Consider the following 21,752-nt stretch of genomic DNA (forward strand, 5'->3'; position numbering starts at 1 on the left):
TCCCCGCCCCTACCCCAGGCCGAAGGGCCTCTCGGTCTGCTTCCCTAGCCCGCCCCGAGCCTCGAGTGCCTTGCTGGTGCTGGTCCCGCTCCCCCGCCCGGCTCCCCGAGTGCCTTGCTGGTGACGGTCCCGCTCCCCCACCCCTAGCCCTAGCCGAAGGGTTTGCCAGTCTGCTTCCCAAGCCCTTTGCCAGTGCCGGTCCAGCTATAGCTCCCAGACCTAGTGCCTTGCCGGTCCCGTTCCTATCCCAGGCCGAGTGGTCTCCCGGTCCACTCCCCCGCCCCATCCCAGGCTGAATGGCCTCGCGGTCCGCTTCCCTACCCAATCTCAGGCCGAATGGCCTCCTCCCTCCCGGTCCCCTCTCTTCTCGCTCCCTCCTTCTCTCTTCCCCCCCACCCCCCGCCTCTCTCTCCCTCCCCACCTTCTCTCTTTCTCTCTCCCCCACTCTCTTACCGCTCCTGCTGCTGCTATCCGGGCATCTGCTGCACTTACCTGCGCCAATTTCCTTACTTGCGCCAATTTCTTTAACTCTCCAGAAGGTTTTTCTGCAGAGGCCACATACGCTGGCCTAAGAAGAATGAGTAACTCTCAGCTGGCCAAATTTGCCTAAATGGCCAGAGTTGGTGCAGGTGGCAGGTTATGCCCCCTTTGGCTGAAAAAAAAACGTACCTAAAGAAATCGTAACTAACTGCGTTACGCTGGTGCAAATTGATTGGGGAAACTGTTTTTTTTAAGTTAGGCCAAAAAATGCAGCCTGCTCCAAAAAAACGGCGCAAATCACTGGGGAAAATTGAGCCCATTATCTTCCACTCTGGTTAACTTTTACTTATTTTGTACTTCATTTCCTTTTTATCTGATTCAATCTTAATTCCATTTCGATATACTCCTTTTTTTCTCTGGTTCATTTTCTTAACTAGTTTCTCCTTTCCTCATTCACTTTCTCTTTCTCCTTTTCTGGCTCACTTGGGCTTGCCTTTCTTCTGCCCTCTGCCCCCTCTCACTCTACTCTCTCCGCTTCTCTGCTTCACCTTTTCATACTACGGTTGAGCTTTCCCCTTACTACAGTACAAGTTATTGCACCAAACATTATCAATCCTAACACTTTCCTTCACGAGTTCAGATAGTTCTGTACTCTCTAGTCTCTGGATCATGACTAATCCATTTTTGCATCTTTGTTGACTCGTGATATTGACTTATGCCGGTTCAGTTTTTGGAGTCTTCCTTGAATACAAATGATTCTGATGCGGTTGTTCAGCCAGCATCCTTGTTCTCAATGCATATACATGAGTGTCACTTTTTTTTATCTTTAGCCATACTCAGAGTTCGCTCTTCTCGGCTGCTGTCTCTCTCAGTGCTTTCTTTCTCTTTTACACCTGCTCTCCTTCTTTGGCTGCTCTGAGGGCTCTCGCTCTCTGACTCTCCCTGTTTTCCCTTATTCTCTCCAGCTGCTTTCTGAGCACTTTCTTTCTCTATTCACCAAATATTTTTCATCTGCTATCATCATCATCATAGGCGGTCCCTTGTATCAAGGATGACTTGCTTCCACGCCAAAAAGGGATGAGTTCACAGGTGTTTCAATGAAGGACCTAATATTCCAGGTCCCGAGCTACAGGTTGAAGGATGGAAGATGTCTGTGCGTGGATTTTTTTTAACCACCACATGGACTTGACAGAGCTAGAGCTAGGCAGTGGCAAGGATTAACCAAGATGACTGCTGCACGGATCTAGTGCGCACACATATCGCAGTGTGGGCTGGCGCAGAACTGTCGTCCCCTTCCTCCCTGTCTCCCCCATCATTGGAGGTGGATGCCCCGAAAATGGGCATGGCACGGCCCAGTTCTATTTGCCTGCGTCTCTTCTAAGTGGTGCAGGCAGCACGCAAAGTTGGCCTTTATTGCAAAGGGGATAGAGTATAACAGCAAAGAAGTCCTGCTACAACTGTACAGGGTATTGGTGAGGCTACACCTGGAGTACTGCGTACAGTTTTGGTGTCCGTATTTAAGGAAGGATATATTTGCATTGGAGGCTGTTCAAAGAAGGTTCACTCGGTTGATTCCGGAGATGAAGGGGTTGACTTATGAGGATAGGTTAAGTAGGTTAGGCCTATACACATTGGAGTTCAGAAGAATGAGAGGTGATCTTATTGAAACTTACAAGATAATGAGGGGGGGTTCGACAAGATGAATGCAGAGAGGATATTTCCACTCATAGGGAAACTAAAACTAGAATACATAGTCTTAGAACAAGGGGCCGCCCATTTAAAACTGAGATGGGAGAAATTTCTTCTCTTAGAGGGTTGTAAATCTATGGAATTCTCTGCCCCAGAGAGAAGTAGGGGCTGGTTTATTGAATATATTTAAGGCGGAGATAAACAGTTTTTGAGTGATGAGGGGAGCAGGCAGGGAAGTGGAGCTGAGTTCATGATCAGATCAGCCATGATCTTATTGAATGGCGGAATAGGCTCAAGGGACCAAATGGCCTACTCCTGTTCCTATTTCTTATGTTCTTAAAATTCATGCTGCCTGCTCATTAACATGATTGCAGTGCTGATCAAAGCATTAAACACGCTGCTGATTGGTTATCGCTCAACAGAGGGACCAATATCGGGTGCAGTCTACTGGCGAATAAAATTTGGCCTAGGTTCTTTCCAGTACTTAAAGGGGAGGTGCTTTGTTGCAGATGTACCTCATTGTCAGATGAGAAGACACAATGGTGCAACAAGGGAGAGAGAGAGCAACATGTTTTTCAGGCTCTGCACTGGAGGCCTTAGTCCTGGGGGTGGGATGACAGTGGGCTGTTCTTTACTCACAAGGGAGCAAGAGCCCATCAAAGGTCAACAGCAGAAGGATTTGGGAGGAGATTGCACAATCCGTCACAGTGACCAGTGTTTTCTCCAAGACATGGCCAAAAAAGGTTTCATGACCTCACAAGGCCTGTCAAGATGAGTGAAGTCTTCAGCAAATGCCATATCCCACCACCTGCACCACAAGCATCACACACTGCTCAATGCACCACACCCCCATCAATCACCTACCAGCAATCTCTAGCTATCACCACTCATACTACACAATCATGCTTCACTTCATCCTCACGCACTTATCACTGCTGAAACACTCATACCCACATCTCACACCTTGCACACACTGACAGCTATTCAACCATGGCAGGCACATCACCCAAACACATTGCACCACATTCAGTGACACATGTCCCTTTCACTTGCAGGCAAAGGTGATGCACAACCACAGAGAGCAACAACAGACTGGAAAGGGCCAGGCCAGGATCCACACACTGACCGACCTTGAGGAATCCGTGTTTCAAATTATTGGAAGGGCCGTCACAGAGTCCATGGCATGCGGAGAAGTTGAAACCATTGCTGATGATGACAGTATAGTCATATTTATTCCTTCTTATTTCATCCCACTTTCCCCTCATCCCACAATCTCTTCTCACTTACAAACTGCTGATGGTGTATGCATGCACATCTTGCTTCCCGCTCCGTTCACCACAACTCAACCCTTGTGCTTTTCTGCTTTCAGAGACGCAAGAAGTGCCTATAGCACAGCCTGTCCCTCAACATCTTGAGCAAACTGATGGATAAGAAGAAGAAGCAATAGAGATACCAGCACTGCATCTGACACTTGCAAACTCAAACTCAGATGATGACCTCGATGGGGCAGCCTTCAGAAGAAGGTTGATAGGTATGCACACGGAAATGCTGGGTGCAATATCAAGGAGCATGGAGGAGTCCGGCACCAACATTGTACGGGGCTTTGTGCAGAGCTTGCAGCCCATGATTTCCAGGACAACTCAAGGAGAGACCTTGTGGACCCACAGATGATGCTGGGTGTGATGGGTGCAGCTTCCATTACAGTTGTGGCGGAAGTGACCCAACGTCCCAATAACATAGGTAAAAAACGGGATGAGGTCCTACGAGGCGAATTTAGGGAGCTAGGAGCTAAATTAAAAAGTAGGACCTCAAAAGTAGTAATCTCAGGATTGCTACCAGTGCCATGTGCTAGTCAGAGTAGGAATCACAGGAAGCTCAGATGAATACGTGGCTTGAGGAGTGGTGCAGAAGGGAGGGATTCAAATTCCTGGGACATTGGAACCGGTTCTGGGGGAGGTGGGACCAGTACAAACCGGACGGTCTGCACCTGGGCAGGACTGGAACCAATGTCCTAGGGAGAGTGTTTGCTAGTGCTGTTGGGGAGGAGTTAAGCTAATATGGTAGGGGGGTGGGAACCTATGCAGGGAGACAGAGGGAAATAAAATGGAGTCAAATTGTCTTGGAGAAATTGATGGGATTGAATGCCGATAAATCCCCGGGGCCTGATAGTCTGCATCCCAGAATGCTCAAGGAAGTGGCCCAAGAAATGGTGGATTCATTCATGATCATTTTCCAACAGTCTATCGACTCTGGATCAGTTCCCATGGACTGGAGGGTAGCTAATGTAACACCACTTTTTAAAAAAGGAGGGAGAGAGAAAACGGGCAATTATAGCTTGACATCAGTAGTGGAGAAAATGTTGGAATCGATCATGAAGGATGAAATAGCAGCGCATTTGGAAAGCGGTGACAGGATCAGACCAAGTCAGCATGGATTTATGAAAGGGAAATCATGCTTGACGAATCTTCTGGAATTTTTTGAGGATGTAACTAGCAGAGTGGACAAGGGAGAACCAGTGGATGTGGTGTATTTGGACTTTCAGAAGGCTTTTGACAAGGTCCCGCACAAGAGATTGTTGTGCAAAATCAAGGCACATGGTATTGCGGGTAATATACTGACGTGGATAGGGAACTGGTTGGTAGACAGGAAGCTGAGAGTCGGGATAAATGAATCCTTTTCAGAATGACAGGCAGTGACTAGTGGAGTGCCGCAGGGCTCAGTGCTGGGACCCCAGCTCTTTACAATATACATTAACGATTTGGATGAAGGAATAGAGTGTAATATCTCCAAGTTTGCAGATGACACTAAACTGGGTGGCGGTGTGAGCTGTGAGGAGGACGCTAAGAGGCTGCAGGGTGACTTGGACAGGTTAGGTGAGTGGGCAAATGTATGGCAGATGCAGTATAATGTGGATAAATGTGAGGTTATCCATTTTGGGGGCAAAAACACAAAGGCAGAATATTATCTGAATGGCGACAGACTAGGAAAAGGGGAAGTGCAACGAGACCTGGGTATCATGGTTCATCAGTCACTGAAAGTGGGCACGCAGGTACAGCAGGCGGTAAAGAAGGCAAATGGTATGTTGGCCTTCATAGCTAGGAGATTTGAATATAGAAGCAGGGAGGTCTTACTGCAGTTGTTCAGAGCCTTAGTGAAGCCTCACCTGGAATATTGTGTTCAGTTTTGGTCTCCTAATCTGAGGAAGCACGTTCTTGCTATTGAGGGAGTGCAGCGAAGGTTCACCAGACTGATTCCAGGGATGGCTGGGCTGTCATATGAGGAGAGACTGGATCAACTGGGTCTTTATTCACTGGAGTTTAGAAGGATGAGAGGGGATCTCATAGAAACATATAAGATTCTGACGGGACTGGTCAGGTTAGATATGGGAAGAATGTTCCCGATGTTGGGGAAGTCCAGAACCAGGGGACATAGTCCTAGGATAAGGGGTAGGCCATTTAGGACTGAGATGAGGAGAAACTTCTTCACTGAGAGAGTTGTTAACCTGTGGAATTCCCTGCCGCAGAGAGTTGTTGATGCCAGTTCACTGGATATATTCAAGAGGGAGTTAGATATGGCTCTTACGGTTAAGGGGATCGAGGGGTATGGAGAGAAAGCAGGAAAGGGGTACTGAAGGAATGATCAGCCATGATGTTATTGAATGGCGGTGCAGGCTCGAAGGGCCGAATGGCCTACTCCCGCACCTATTTTCTATGTTTCTATGTTTCAATGCTGTAGTGGAAGCGCAGACTGCTGTCCTGCAGTCTCAGCTTACTGCCACGCAAGCTCATTTACTGCTGTCATCGTCGCTGGGTTTACGAGTGTCGAAAGGCAGGCCGGATCTCGCAGTAGCCCAGCAATCTGTGTTCCAACAGATTGCTAGGAATGCTGAGCCGCCCTGAGGGAGTGGCAGTGGGTCACTGGAGTAGGACCCTGCTGTCCTTTCTCAGGATGACAGCATTTTCCTGCTCCCACCACTGCCATTCCACCATTGTCATTGCAGTTGCCTGTCAGCCAGCCAGCCCAGACTGCTGCCAACTATGCCTAGGTGGTGCAGTCTACAGCTGGGCCTTCTAGGGTCAGAGCTGGTCGAGGTCTTCCTGCAAGGCCATCTGAAGTCTTCCCCACTGAATGTCAGCAGCCTCCCACCAGCCCTGCTGCAGCCCCTGGGGGAGCACCTGTAGGAGCACTAGAGTAGGAAAAGGGAATGCACAAGGGTGATTAGTTGATATTGTCATTTTGATTTGAATTTGATAAATTTATGAATTATGGAATGTGTGTTTTGTGGTGGCTCTCATTTCAGCTTTATGCCCAGGAGGACGCTGTGATGTTCCATGACAGAGGGATGGGGAAGGGGTGAGCAACAGGGATCTAGGGGTTTCATTCCCTCGAATCGGAGTCTGATGAGGTGCTCACGGACAGCCCGCCCAAAATGGAGATTTTCTGCCTGCTCCTCCCTTCCTCCTCCTCTTCCTCCTCCTCCTGAGGTGGTTCAGCAACCCCTGGTGGCAAGGGCTGTGCCACCACGATGGCAAAGTTATGGAGCATGCAACAGACCACCACAAAATGGAACACCCACTCCAGCGAGCACTGGAGGGCTCCTACGAGCGGTCAAGACAGCAAAACCACTGCTTGAGCATCCCGATGATCTGCTTGATTAGGTCCCTCATACTAACATGGCTGTTGTTATGTGATTGCTTGCCATGAGTGGTGGGGTTGGGGAGGGGAGTCACCAGCCAGGTGCAGAGAAGTTAGCTCTTGTCTCCGAGCAGCCACCCTCGGGTTTGACATGGTGGCTAGATGATTACTGGCGCAGGATGAAGGCATCATGACTTGCCAGAATACCGTGCATTCACCATCAGGATGCACTGGGTGTGGTCGCACAACAGCTGCACATTAAGTGAGTGGTACCCTTTGCGGTTATGGAATATCTCAGGATTTTTACACAGTGATCGCAAAGGCACATGGGTGCAGTCGATGGCGCTCTGCACCATGGGGAAACCCGTTATCCTTGCAAAGCCTCATGTGCACTCATCACGCTTCTCTCTGTTCAGAAAGAAGACAAGTCCCTTCTCCTGGAGTAGAGAGCCTCTGAGACCTCCAGATGCAACGATGGACAGCGAACTGGGAAATATTAGCTATGTCTCCTGCTCCAGACTGGAAGGATATGTTGGCGAAAAAATTGAGGGCCACGGTCACCTTAAGGGCCACTTGGAGAGCCGCTGTTGTCCTGCTCTGAGGCTGCAGGTCTGGTTACAAGAGGTGACAGAATTCTGTGACCAACTCCTCGGTGAGACAGAGCATCCTAATACACTGCTCCTCGCTTAACTGGAGATGAGAGAAGTGCGCTCGGAAGACGCGAGCTGTGTAAGGTCTCCTGCTGAGAGCCCATCTGTCCCTCCTCCTCCTCCCTCTGTGAGCATCTTCTCTTCACTTCCTCGGCTCCCTCTCTCGAAGATACTCGAGCACGAGGGAAACTGCAACTGTGAGGCTGTGAGCAAGTGGTCTGGCAGAACCCTTTAAATGAGAAGCAAGGTGTTCTCCACTTGCAGCAACGCTCCCTGTGACCTCAGCAACTTTAAACAACTTATGAAAGCTCCAAACAGTTGCACAAACTTAGACAGAGACAGTAGAACTGAAAACGATATCAGCTGTAAATTATTGATGATTCCTTTAAATAGCAGCTGCTTGGGGGTCCTTTGTGCTGCTGAACGCATGGTCAGTTGGTCGTGATTAGGTAAGGGTGTTAAGTGGAGCGGCGATGTTCATAATGGCAGAACATGCACCAAATCAGCATTGCACACTCATTGACTTCATGATCTGTCTAATCTAAATACCTGCAGAGAGCACAGGAAATGGCAGCGCTGCTGGCCTGCCCAAAATGACGGCCACCACGGAACCCACTAGAAGTGAGCGGAAGCGAGTTAGCCTCCATTTTGTCTTCAAAATGAGCCTTAATGGCTGGTGCCAAACCCCCTAATTTCTAGGCCAAAGTTTCTAAATAACAGCCTAAAGACCCATTTCAAAGACCAGCAAGAAACAAAACATAGAAAACTGAGAGACATGAAGGGTAAAAAAAACTCAATTATGCCAGAAGTTAAATTTAAGAGGCTGAAATTTCCCCTTACCCGAAACGGGGCGCATGCACCACATTTGAGCGTCCGGTCCCACCGATATGGAGGGGGTGGTGTTAAAATAGAAATTTGGCTTTTTAGGGCCCGAAACGGAGCGGAGTGGTAATGCCTGGTGGTAATGGTTGCTTTCAGTGGCCTGGCTACGGAGTGGTGTTTGCACTGTGAAGTTCGGCTCCGAGCCATTTGATGCTGACGATCATGCTAACGATGCAGCTGCTCCCTGGCCTCCTTAAAGGGCAGGTTTTGAAGCTGTGTCTTGAATTCGTTCTGACCTGCATCCGAGGAGATGCCTGCAAGGGGAGATTTGAGGAGGGCAAGGTGCTTCAGCGGCACAGAACTCGAGACTCTAATCGAAGGTGTAGAGGCAGCCACTCTTCCATGAAAGTGGTGGGAGACCAACTTGAAGCATCTTCACCGAAGCCTGCAGGCAGATAGCAGAGGAGGATTCGGGGACCTCCATTCACCAGCGGACCCCAGCCATGCAGGAAGTGGCTAACCGACCTTATTCAATTGATGAAAGTGAGTACATGTTCCCCGAACTCCTCACATTATATCTGCCACACTCTCCTTCACCTTAACTTGTTTCTCACCAACACTTAGTAGCTGAAGTGCCTGTTGATTGCTAGGCCTGTATGTGTGCACACTCACAATGGAGGATGCCTTGCATCTGATATTCACAGCTGCATGTAATCGACCCAGACTTGCACTCATTGCCGAGGCCTCTTGAAACTTTCACTTACCAACCCAAGGTGGTGCACAACCGTGCCGACCAACAAGCCACTGGTGGGGGTGAATCCCAAAATGTGCCACTCTCAGATCTTGAGCAGAAGGTACAGCGGCTGGTGGACACGCACGTTGGTCTCCCTGTGGCTGCTCTGGGGGCGATGGGTAAGTGAAGGCCTTTGTGCAATACCATCTCTCCCTCACAGTTCATTGGCCTACTTGGCTATTGCTTATGCTTCTGTGCAAGCTACTTGCTGCAGGGTGCAATGCAGCTCCTCACTCTCATGGCACACCTCCCTTTTATGATTCCAGATGATCCCCCCCAGTGTTATCATAAGCGACACAGACACCCTTGACTCGACTGGTAGCCACAGTCAGGAGGAGACACTTTGACACCCTCGATGATCTTGGCGGCACCTCGCATGAGGCAGATGGAGAGGGGGAGAGCTCTGCCAGCAACAGTGCACCACTGCTTCCTACAGTCCCATGCACCAGCTCAGATAATGGGAGTCTACGGTCAGGTAACATAGATTTAGGAGAGGGGTCCGCACTGGGTGAAGCACCGGCAGGCTAGTGGGCTGCAGCATCGAGTAGGGCCAAGGTAACCTTGGGTACCATCTCTCCGGGGGGCGAGTGCACAGCTGAGTCCTGCTAAGGAGGACTCAGATGAGCCCGTCGATGTTGGGGCTTATGAACAAATGGTGGAGGCCATACAATCGGAGCTCCTGGAGGCAATGCGAGGGGTGCCCGAGAGGCTGTCGCAAGTGGTGAGGAGCATGGAGGAGTCCGCCTCCCGCATTGTGGACGACTCTGCACACATCATGGAGCCCATCATTGCAAGTGTGCAGACGATGGTGGAATCCCAGAGTGAGCGTACAGATCCAGCTGCGATGATGCATCTCTTGGTGGAGGTGACAGCTGCTATTGCAGCACAGGTTTGAGGGAACGAGTGTGGCTGTGCTTCTTTGGCCCTGGAAGCTCAGAATGCTCTCATGCACTCTGGGCAATAGGGCACAGAGCGCCTGACTGCTGTCATCTCTGATGGCTTCCAGAGTATGGCTGCAGTCATGCAGTCTCAGCTGAAGGCTGCGCGAGATCTGACTGCTGCAATGCAGTTGGGTCCACCATGGTCACCCGGGGCCCCAGCGGTGCCACCCCACTCTGCCGATCTGTGCTCCAGCAGCTTGGTGGGGGAGGTGGGGTGCAGCCCCAGGGTGTGGCGCTGGCTCCTCGGACCAGGAGATTGATGTGGGCTCTCCGGTTCACAGCAGCACTGAGCCGAGACCTGCCACTCTGCAATTACAGTTAATCATGGCTTCGCCCCAGCCACTTCCGAATGAAGGCGCACAGGAGGATGCGGCCCAGTCTTCAGCCGGCCCTTCCAGGGCCAGAGCTGCTCGAGGGCTTCCGAGAAGGACGTCTGTAGCTTCCTCTACAGACACACAGCAGCCTTCCCAAAGCCATGAGGCAGCCACAGGCGAGACACTGCGGTGTAGTGTAAGGATAGGTCTGCGTAAGAGGGGTAATAAGGAGTTGCAAAAGGGTGATAATTAATTATGTGAATGTTTTGGAAACCCATTTTTGGGGTTCTAATAAATCTTTATTTTATGTTTAGAATTTGTGATCAGGTCTTTCATTTTACTGTACGGGAATGATGTGTGAGAGGGCTCACAGGTTGGCCCATGGACATGGCCAGATGCAGGCTCAACTGGGCATTGAGTTATGTGAACCACACAGCTTTGTACTTCCCAGGTTGTGTAGAATGCAGCACACCACCACGAATATGGAGACACGCTCAGGCGAGTACTGCAGCACACCCCCTGAGCGGTCCAGGCAACGGAACCTCTGTTTGAGAATGCCAATAGTGTGTTCGATGATGGTCCTGGTCAGACTCTCATTGTACGAGAGCTGTGCAGCAGTTCTAGGATTGCACAGAAGAGTCATGAGCCAAGTGCTCAGTGCGTAGCCTTTGTCACCACGGAGCCAGCTGCAAGCTTCATTGGAACCAGTGAAGAGGTGTGGCACACCGCTCTGGTGCACTATGAAGGAATCGTGGCTGCTGCCAGGAAACCGGGCATCCAATTGCATAATCTTGTGATCGCAAACAAGTTGAACATTGAGGGACAGGAAGCACTTGCGGTTTCTGAATTGCTTCGGAGCTGGTGGGGCACCGTGACAGCGACATGGGTACAGTCAATGACCCCCTGGACCCTGGGGAAGCCCGCAATGCACAGGAATGCAGTCTGGTAATCCAATTGCTTGTCCCTGGTCATGGGGAAGGAGATGTAGTCGGCCTTCCTCCTATACACAGCATCTGTGACTTCCCGTATCGATGTGAAGGCTGCAAACTGTGAGATGTTGCACATGTCCGCAGTGGCAGCGTGGAAGGACCTAGTCGCATAAAAGTTGAGGGCGATAGTGACCTTGGATCCACGCTCAGGGTTGTCCTCGCTCATATCTGTGGCTCCAAATCTGTCTGCAGGAGATTACAGAGCTCAGTCATGACATCCTTCTGGAATCTTAGTCTATGCAGGCACTGATCATTATTCATATCAGTGTATGAGAATTGAACATAAGTAATAGGAGCAGGAGTAGGCCAGCCTGCTCCGCCATTTAACGAGATCATGGCTGATCTGATCATGGACTCAGCTCCACTTCCCTGCCCACTCCCCATAACCCTTAATTCCCTTATCGCTCAAAAATCTGTCTATCTCTGCCTTAAATATATTCAATGACCCAGCCCCCACAGCTCTCTGGGGCAGAAAATTCCATAGATTTACAACCCTCTGAGAGAAGAAGTTCTTCCTCATCTCAGTTTTAAATGGGTGGCCCCTTATTCTGAGACTATGTCCCCTAGTTTTAGTTTCCGCTATGAGTGAAAATATCCTCTCTACATCCACCTTGTTGAGCCCCCTCATTATCTTATATGTTTCGATAAGATCACCTCTCATTCTTCTGAACTCCAATGTGTATAGGCCCAACCTACATAAGAACATAAGACCGATCTTTATAAGTCAACCCACTCATCTCCGGAATCAACCTAGGGAACCTTCTCTGAACAGCTTCCAATGCAAGTATATCCTTCCTTAAATACGGAGACCAAAACTGTCGCAGTACTCTAGGTGTACAGTTGTAGCAAGACTTCTCTGCTTTTATACTCTATCCCCCTTGCAATAAAGGCCAATATTCCATTTGCCTTCCTGATTACTTGCTGTACCTGTATACCAACTTTATGGGCCCAAGTTTACACAGGATAAAAAACGGGCGCCCCTCCGAGCTGGGCGCCCGTTTTTCGCGCCTAAAACGGCGCCAGAAAAAAAACGCGCTATTCTCGAGCGCTTTGCAGCTCCTTGTCTGTTTGGCGCGGCGCCCAGGGGGGCGGAGCCTACACTCGCGCCGATTTTGTAAGTGGGAGGGGGCGGGTACTATTTAAATTAGTTTTTTTCCTGCCGGCAACGCTGCGCGTGCGCATTGGAGCGTTCGCGCATGCTCAGTGTGAAAAAAACATTGGAACTCGGCCATTATTGTAGTTCTTTGTAGCTGTATAATTTTTGAACATTTTTTAATAAAAGCACATTGCCATCAGCACATAAGCACTGAGGCTTCTTGCAGCCTTCTCACTCTCTCCTTCCCCTCCCCACCCTCCACGGCAACAAACGTCGGTTTCCTCCCCCTCCCTCCTCTCCGCGGTGGCAACAAACCGCTGTCTCCTTCCCCTCCCTCCCCTCTGCAGCAACAAACCGCTGTCTCCTTCCCCTCCCTCCCCTCCGCGGCAACAAACCGCTGTCTCCTTCCCCTCCCTCCCTTCTGCGGCAACAAGCCGCTGTCTCTTTCCCCTCCCTCCCCTCCGCGGCAACAAACCGCTGTCTCCTTCCCCTCCCTCCCCTCCGCGGCAACAAACCGCTGTCTCCTTCCCCTCCCTCCCCTCTGCAGCAACAAACCGCTGTCTCCTTCCCCTCCCTCCCCTCCGCGGCAACAAACCGCTGTCTCCTTCCCCTCCCTCCCTTCTGCGGCAACAAGCCGCTGTCTCTTTCCCCTCCCTCCCCTCCGCGGCAACAAACCGCTGTCTCCTTCCCCTCCCTCCCCTCCGCGGCAACAAACCGCTGTCTCCTTCCCCTCCCTCCCCTCCGCGGCGGCAAACGGCGGTTTCCTTCCCCACCCCCCGCGGCAACGAACGATGGCTGAAGCACTTTCACACAGGTAGGAAGATGGTTTATTTAATCTTTTCTTTGCTTATAAATGTTTATTCAGGTTGAATTTATTTGTATAATATTTGTAGAAGTATAAATAAGGATTGATTGTAGAATTTAATGACTTCCCTTTCCTCCCCCCCCACCTCGTTCTGGACACCTAATTTGTAACCTGCGCCTGATTTTTTAATGTGTAGAACAGGTTTTTTCAGTTCTACAAAAATCTTCACTTGCTCCATTCTACTTTAGTTTGGAGTACGTTTTCACTGTGGAAACTTTGAAATCAGGCGTCAGTGGCCGGACACGCCCCTTTTTGAAGAAAAAATTCTGTTCCAAAGTAGAACTGTTCTACCTGACTAGAACTGCAGAAAAAAAAATGTGGAGAATTGCGATTTCTAAGATAATCCGTTCTCCACCAGTTGCTCCTAAAAAATCAGGTGCAAATCATGTGGAAACTTGGGCCCTATATGTTTCATACACAAGGACCCCCAGGTCCCTCTGTACTGCAGTACTTCGCAATTTTTCTCCATTTAAATTATAATTTGCTTTTCTATTTTTTTCTGCCAAAGTGGATACCCTCACATTTTCCCACATTATGGCCCCAAGTTTCCCTAAAGAAGAAAAATGGCATTAACTTACCTGGACGCTCGTTTTTTTTAGGCCTCAGTGCTGAAAATAAAAATGCATAGTTTCCTCACTATATGCACACCCTCTGACGCTGGCGCTACCCGATTCAACTCTGCAGGGTGGAGCCTCCAATGTGTGCTAAAACCGCACAGCGCATGCGATGAAAAAAAGTGTTTTAACCCATTGCGCATGTACAACGCACAATGCGCACACAAAAAAAAGACCCATTTGCAGATGCGCAGTAGAAAGTATTAAAAAAACATGCACGTGTGGGGACTGTGTGGATCACCATTGGTAATCCATTGGTGGCAGAGGTGGATTTGCAGGTAGGCAATACAACTTTGATCACGAGATGGCTGCAATGGAAAGGCGCAGAGAAGTAGAAAGGGCTAGAGACGGAAAAGGGGAAACTAAGGGAAAAGAGATTTCGCGCGGATGAAATTGAGCGTCTGGTAGACTTAATCGAGAGTGGATGGGGAGTTCTTGAGAACAAGGAGCTTCGGAAAAAATAAGCTTAAACCGCCTGCACTCGCAAAAGTTTGGGACCAGGTCGCATTCGAGTTTAATGTAATGTCCATGACCCCGAGAACCGGTGTGCAGCTGAAAAAGAAGTGGCAGGACCTCAGACAAGCAGTGACTGTATGTAATACGTTAAACTTACATTTATTTGGGTTTTAAAATATATGCATATTTATGCATTGCAGTAACATCTGTAAGTGTGATCCGTGTGAGTGTGTGTTTGTGTGTGTGTTCAGAAGGACCCTCTCTTAAAAAGTTCCATTTGCATCTTTGCAGAAGATGGTGTCACAGATCAACCGAGAACAGTTACAAACTGGAGGAGGTCCATCAAGTAGGCTGCAACTAACAGCCGTGGAGCAGAGGATAGTGTCAATGATTAAATGTCACAGGAGAAGACCAACAATCAATGCGGAAGCTGGGCCCAGTTTTCCATTAGAGGGTAAGCCCTGCAAATTGCAGTCTGGGGTGGCTAAATGTTACATACTGTGTGTGCTTCATATGCTTCTCCTTCCTCAATGCTGCTAACCAAGTATCTATCTTTTGATTCGCAGAGGTTGAGCATCAGGAGGAGACAGAAGGTGCACCTGAAGTTGAAGGAGAGAATATTCAAGTAAACGCCATGCCAGATATTCCAATTCAGGAGAATGATGGGCAGAAAGAATCATAGATGACAAGATGGTTACCCTGGATTTAAAGGTGTTGAACCCCTCGAGGGTTCCAAGTTCTTTCATAAGTGAATCAAGCGAGAGGACTTTTCTAGGTGTGACCTCTGAGGCTGCGGATACAAGTGTGTCACAGCAAGCCACACCTGCAAGACTTCATAGGAGGGCGAACTCCAGAAATACTGGATTCGGAGAACATAGGACATTTTGTGGGGATGAGTGGGGAGAACATCCAACAATCTCGATTGCTCCTGGATGCCTTTGGTGGGGTGAGGGCAAAGCTGGGGGGACTGTCATTACAGGTGGAAAGACTTTCCGTTGAGCGAGGTAGTATCGGCAATAGGGGGGCTCACCCAGGCTGTCATTAATGTGAGGAGCGCTTTCCACTCTACACCAAATTCAAGGATCGATCCTGAGGCTGAGGTTGACAACGAAGAGGAACCCGGGCATTCCACAATGACACATTTTGGCTCTGTCCCTGTTGTAACCCAGCAGCAGGAAATGCCGTGCCGGAAAAGAAACAGATTACACCTGGGGGTATGGGGGGCAAGGAAGCAGAAGTCTGCAAATATGGGCACATGCAGGGGTAGCGGCATCTACTGGGGCAGGATTGGCACACAGCGCTAAGGAGGAGGATAGATAGCTTGTTTGTTTTTTGGTTGCTTTAGTTGATTGTTCTTTGTAAAGTTTACCACGGTTCTGAATAAAGTTTGTAAAGTTATGAAGGTTTACACATAAGTAAAGTCAAGCTAGTTACAACCGTGCTGTACAAATGTTTAATAAACATTTTAATTTTAGACCTTTAACCTGACTCCTGCACTTCATTTTTTAATGCTGCAATAAAATATTACAGAATAACCGGACTGAAGATGTAAAATGGCCTCACCCCTTGCAACCTATTGGTTTAAATGATACAGGGGCAGGTTCCAGCACTAAGGTGTTCATGGATCCTGCCATGCAACAAAGGACCATGGTGACCCTGACCCAGTCTGGATCCATGAACAACTTAGTCTTATTGTCCATCTAAGCACTCCGAAACTCCATTAAAACATACAAAATTTGTGGTGGGAATATTTAATAAACTAAGTTATGTCCATCTAAGCACTCCAACACTCCTCTAACACTTAAAAGATTGGTGGTGGGAATATTTAATAGCCACTATGTAATGTCCACCTAAGCACTCCAACACTCCTTTGAAACACACAAGATTTGTGGTGATAACATTTAATATAAATTATATATTTTCCACTTGGACACTCCAACACTCCATAAAAACCTAAAAGATTTGTGGTGGGGTTATTTTTTTTTCAATGTAATGTTCTACCTTTAATAGCGATCATTGCTGCTTGCCTTTGAGCCTGGAGTGCCTTGCACTGTCCTTTGTGTGCAGACCTTCGGCCTGGGACTAGCATCAGCTCCATTCGACATCCAGGAGAGTGGAGAGAAGGCTGCGCTGGATCCCAGAAGAGGATTGGTATGCTGATTCTTCATTTTTGGAACTTTATAATGTTTTCCCTCAACTATTTGGAGTATTTTGGGCCGCGAGGACATCGATGGAAAAAGGTAAAGATTTTTTTTGCCATTTTTTTCATCGCAGGAGCATCAGTATGGGTAAGTTTATATTTATCTTTTATTTTATACCTGCTTATAGTTAAAATTTGGTTTTTAAATTAGCTTAGAATTTAATTGTAAACTAAGTGGCAGTCCCTTTGGCCAAGGATAGCAGTGGGCCAGCGCGGATTCTCTAACAGCAGGTAAGGGTTTTTCCTACGGTGTTTCTAAGGTCTCGGTGCCGGTTTAAAACATTTTGTTGGTGGGGGAAAGTTTGTCTTATGTAAAGAAATGGCGCCAAACATTCTGCCGCTTGTAGTAGACGCCAGCGCCCCAATACTGGGGAATCTTTGGACTGAGCTTTGACGCCAAAAAATTCACTGGGCAATGAAAAAACGGCGCCCAGTGATGGGCAAAATTGGGGCCTATACTCCATCTGACAAATGTTTGCCCACTCACTTAGCCTGCCTCATAGAATCATAGAAATTTACAGCACGGAAGGAGGCCATTTTGGCCCACTCTATCCACGCCGGCCAACAAGAGGCTATCCAGCCTAATCCCACTTTCCAGCTCTAGGTCCGTAATCCTGCAGGTTACGGCACTTCAGGTGCACATCCAAGTACTTTTTAAATGTGGTGAGAGTTTCTGCCTCCACCACTCTTTCAGGCAGTGAGTTCCAGACCCCCACAACCCTCTGCGTGAAGAAATTTCCTCTCAAATCTCCTCTAAACCTTCTACCAATTACTTTGAATTTATGCCCCCTGGTTGTTGAACCCTCTGCTAAGGGAAATAAGGCCTTTTCTATCCACTATATCTAGGCCCCTCATAATTTTATACACCTCAGTGAGGTCTCCCCTCAGCCTCCTCTGCTCCAAGGAAAACAAACCCAGCCTATCCAATCTGTCCTAGCTAAGATTCTCCACTCCTGGCAACATCCTCGTAAATCTCCTCTGTACCCTCTCCAGTGCAATTGCATCCTTCCTGTAATGCGGTGACCAGAACTGCATGCAGTACTCCAGCTATGGCCTAGCCAGTGTTTTCTACAGTTTAAGCATAACCCATATGCTCTTATATTCTATGCCTCAGCTAATAAAGGCAAGCTGATCCATCTGGCTTGTCACCTTCAGGGATCTGTGGACAAGCACTCACAGGTCCCTTTGTTCCTCTGCACTTCTTAATGTCCTACCATTTAATGTGTATTCCCTTTCCTTGCTAGCCCTCCCCAAATGCATTACCTCACACTTCTCTGGATTAAATTCCATTTGCCACTGTTTTCCCACCTGACCAGTTGATTGATATCTTCCTGCAGTCCGCAGCTTTCTTCTTCATTATCAACCACACAGCCTATTTTTGTATCATCTGCAAACTTCTTAATCATACCACCTATATTCAAGTCTAATCATTGATGTATACCACAAAAAGCAAGGAACCGGGTACTGAGCCCTGCGGAACGGTACTAAAAACATCCTTCCAGTCACAAAAACACTCGTCAACCATTACCCTTTGCATCCTGCCTCTGAGCCAATTTTGGATCCAACTTGCTACTTTGCCCTGGATCCCATGGGTTTTTACTTTTGTGACTGATGGGGAGAATCGCCCTTCTTCTCTCTTAACAAGCTCGGATTCAACAGACGGATACCTTGGATAAGTTTCAATTACTTTAGAAACATAGAAAATAGGTGCAGGAGTAGGCCATTCGGCCCTTCTAGCCTGCACCGCCATTCAATGAGTTCATGGCTGAACATGCAACTTCAGTACCCCATTCCTGCTTTCTCACCATACCCCTTGATCCCCCTAGTAGTGAGGACTTCATCTAACTCCTTTTTGAATATATTTAGTGAATTGGCCTCAACAACTTTCTGTGGTAGAGAATTCCACAGGTTCACCACTCTCTGGGTGAAGAAATTCCTCCTCATCTCGGTTCTAAATGGCTTACCACTTATCCTTAGACTGTGTCCCCTGGTTCTGGACTTCCCCAACATTGTGAACATTCTTCCTGCATCTAACCTGTCTAACCCCATCAGAATTTTAAACGTTTCTATGAGGTCCCCTCTCATTCTTCTGAACTCCAGTGAATACAAGCCCAGTTGATCCAGTCTTTCTTGATAGGTCAGTCCCACCATCCCGGGAATCAGTCTGGTGAACCTTCGCTGCACTCGCTCAATAGCAAGAATGTCCTTCCTCAGGTTAGGCGACCAAAACTGTACACAATACTCCAGGAGTGGCCTCACCAAGGCCCTGTACAACTGTAGCAACACCTCCCTGCCCCTGTACTCAAATCCCCTTGCTATGAAGGCCAACATGCCATTTGCTTTCTTAACCACCTGCTGTACCAGCATGCCAACCTTCAATGACTGATGTACCATGACACCCAGGTCTCTTTGCACCTCCCCTTTTCCTAATCTGTCACCATTCAGATAATAGTCTGTCTCTCTGTTTTTACCATCACATTTATCCACATTATACTTCATCTGCCATGCATTTGCCCACTCACCTAACCTATCCAAGTCGCTCTGCAGCCTCATAGCATTCTCCTCGCAGCTCACACTGCCACCCAACTTAGTGTCATCCGCAAATTTGGAGATACTACATTTAATCCCCTCGTCTAAATCATTAATGTACAATGTAAACAGATGGGGCCCCAGCACAGAACCTTGCGGTACTCCACTAGTCACTGCCTGCTATTCTGAAAAGTCCCCATTTACTCCTACTCTTTGCTTCCTGTCTGACAATCAATTCTCAATCCATGTCAGCACACTACCCCCAATCCCATGTGCTTTAACTTTGCACATTAATCTCTTGTGTGGGACCTTGTCGAAAGCCTTCTGAAAGTCCAAATATACCACATCAACTGGTTCTCCCTTGTCCACTCTACTGGAAACATCCTCAAAAAATTCCAGAAGATTTGTCAAGCATGATTTCCCCTTCACAAATCCATGCTGACTTGGACCTATCATGTCACCTCTTTCCAAATGCACTGCTATGACATCCTTAATAATTGATTCCATCATTTTACCCATTACCGATGTCAGGCTGACCGGTCTATAATTCCCTGTTATCTCTCTCCCTCCTTTTTTAAAAAGTGGGGTTACATTGGCTACTCTCCACTCCATAGGAACTGATCCAGAGTCTATGGAATGTTGGAAAATGACTGTCAATGCATCCACTATTTCCAAGGCCACCTCCTTAAGTACTCTGGGATGCAGTCCATCAGGCCCTGGGGATTTATCGGCCTTCAATCCCATCAATTTCCCCAACACAATTTCCCGACTAATAAGGATTTCCCTCAGTTCCTCCTCCTTACTAGACCCTCCGACCCCTTTTATATCTGGAAGGTTGTTTGTGTCCTCCTCAGTGAATACTGAACCAAAGTACTTGTTCAATTGGTCTGCCATTTCTTTGTTCCCCGTTATGACTTCCCCTGATTCTGACTGCAGGGGACCTACGTTTGTCTTTACTAACCTTTTTCTCTTTACATATTTATAGAAACTTTTGCAGTCCGTCTTAATGTTCCCTGCAAGCTTCCTCTCGTACTCTATTTTCCCTGCCCTAATCAAACCCTTTGTCATCCTCTGCTGAGTTCTAAATCTCTCCCAGTCCCCGGGTTCGCTGCTATTTCTGGCCAATTTGTATGCCACTTCCTTGGCTTTAATACCATCCCTGATTTCCCTTGATAGCCACGGTTGAGCCACCTTCCCTTTTTTATTTTTACACCAGACAGGAATGTATAATTGTTGTAGTTCATCCATGCGGTCTCTAAATATCTGCCATTGCCCATCCACAGTCAACCCCTTAAGTATCATTCTCCAATCTATCCTAGCCAATTCACGCCTCATACCTTCAAAGTTACCCTTCTTTAAGTTCTGGACCATGGTCTCTGAATTAACTGTTTCATTCTCCATCCTAATGCAGAATTCCACCATATTATGGTCACTCTTCCCCAAGGGGCCTCGCACAATGAGATTGCTAATTAATCCTCTCTCATTTCACAACACCCAGTCTAAGATGGCCTTCCCCCAAGTTGGTTCCTCGACATATTGGTCTAGAAAACCATCCCTTATGCACTCCAGGAAATCCTCCTCCACCGTATTGCTTCCAGTTTGGTTAACCCAATCTATGTGCATATTAAAGTCACCCATTATAACTGCTGCACCTTTATTGCACGCACCCCTAATTTCATGTTTGATGCCCTCCCCAACATCACTACTACTGTTTGGAGGTTTGTACACAACTCCCACTAACGTTTTTTGCCCTTTGGTGTTCTGCAGCTCTACCCATATAGATTCCACATCATCCAAGCTAATGTCCTTCCAAACTATTGCCTTAATTTCCTCCTTAACCAGCAATGCTACCCCACCTCCTTTTCCTTTTATTCTATCTTTCCTGAATGTTGAATACCCCTGGATGTTGAGTTCACAGCCCTGATCATCCTGGAGCCACGTCTCTGTAATCCCAATCACATCATATTTGTTAACATCTATTTGCACAGTTAATTCATCCACCTTATTGCGGATACTCCTTGCATTAAGACACAAAGCCTTCAGGCTTGTTTTTTTAACACCCTTTGTCCTTTTAGAATTTTGCTGTACAGTGGCCCTTTTTGTTCTTTGCCTTGGGTTTCTCTGCCCTCCACGTTTCCTCATCTCCTTTCTGTCTTTTGCTTTTGCCCCCTTTTTGTTTCCCTCTGTCTCCCTGCATTGGTTCCCATCCCCCTGCCATATTAGTTTAACTCCTCCCCAACAGCACTAGCAAACACTCCCCCTAGGACATTGGTTCCGGTCCTGCCCAGGTGCAGACCGTCCGGTTTGTACTGGTCCCACCTCCCCCAGAACCGGTTCCAATGCTCCAGGAATTTGAATCCCTCCCTGCTGCACCACTGCTCAAGCCACGTATTCATCTGCGCTATCCTGCGATTCCTACTCTGACTAGCATGTGGCACTGGTAGCAATCCCGAGATTACTACTTTTGAGGTCCTACTTTTTAATTTAGCTCCTAGCTCCTTAAATTCGTTTCGTAGGACCTCATCCCTTTTTTTTACCTATGTCGTTGGTACCAATGTGCACCACGACAACTGGCTGATCTCCCTCCCTTTTTAGAATGTCCTGCACCCGCTCTGAGACATCCTTGACCCTTGCACCAGGGAGGCATCATACCATCCTGGAGTCTCGGTTGCGGCCGCA

The 21,752-nt window shown here is 48.1% G+C and overlaps 1 long non-coding RNA gene across 1 annotated transcript; it reads left to right on the forward strand.

The window, feature by feature from the left end:
• The first annotated feature begins 14,495 nt into the window (after positions 1–14,495).
• LOC139260015 (uncharacterized) lies at positions 14,496–15,827 on the forward strand. Its single transcript, XR_011592704.1, has 2 exons — positions 14,496–14,798; positions 14,911–15,827. It is a non-coding gene; the product is annotated as an uncharacterized lncRNA (long non-coding RNA).
• Positions 15,828–21,752: the final 5,925 nt, after the last annotated feature.

The sequence above is a fragment of the Pristiophorus japonicus genome, chromosome 3, assembly GCF_044704955.1.
Source record: "Pristiophorus japonicus isolate sPriJap1 chromosome 3, sPriJap1.hap1, whole genome shotgun sequence".
NCBI lineage: Eukaryota > Metazoa > Chordata > Chondrichthyes > Pristiophoridae > Pristiophorus > Pristiophorus japonicus.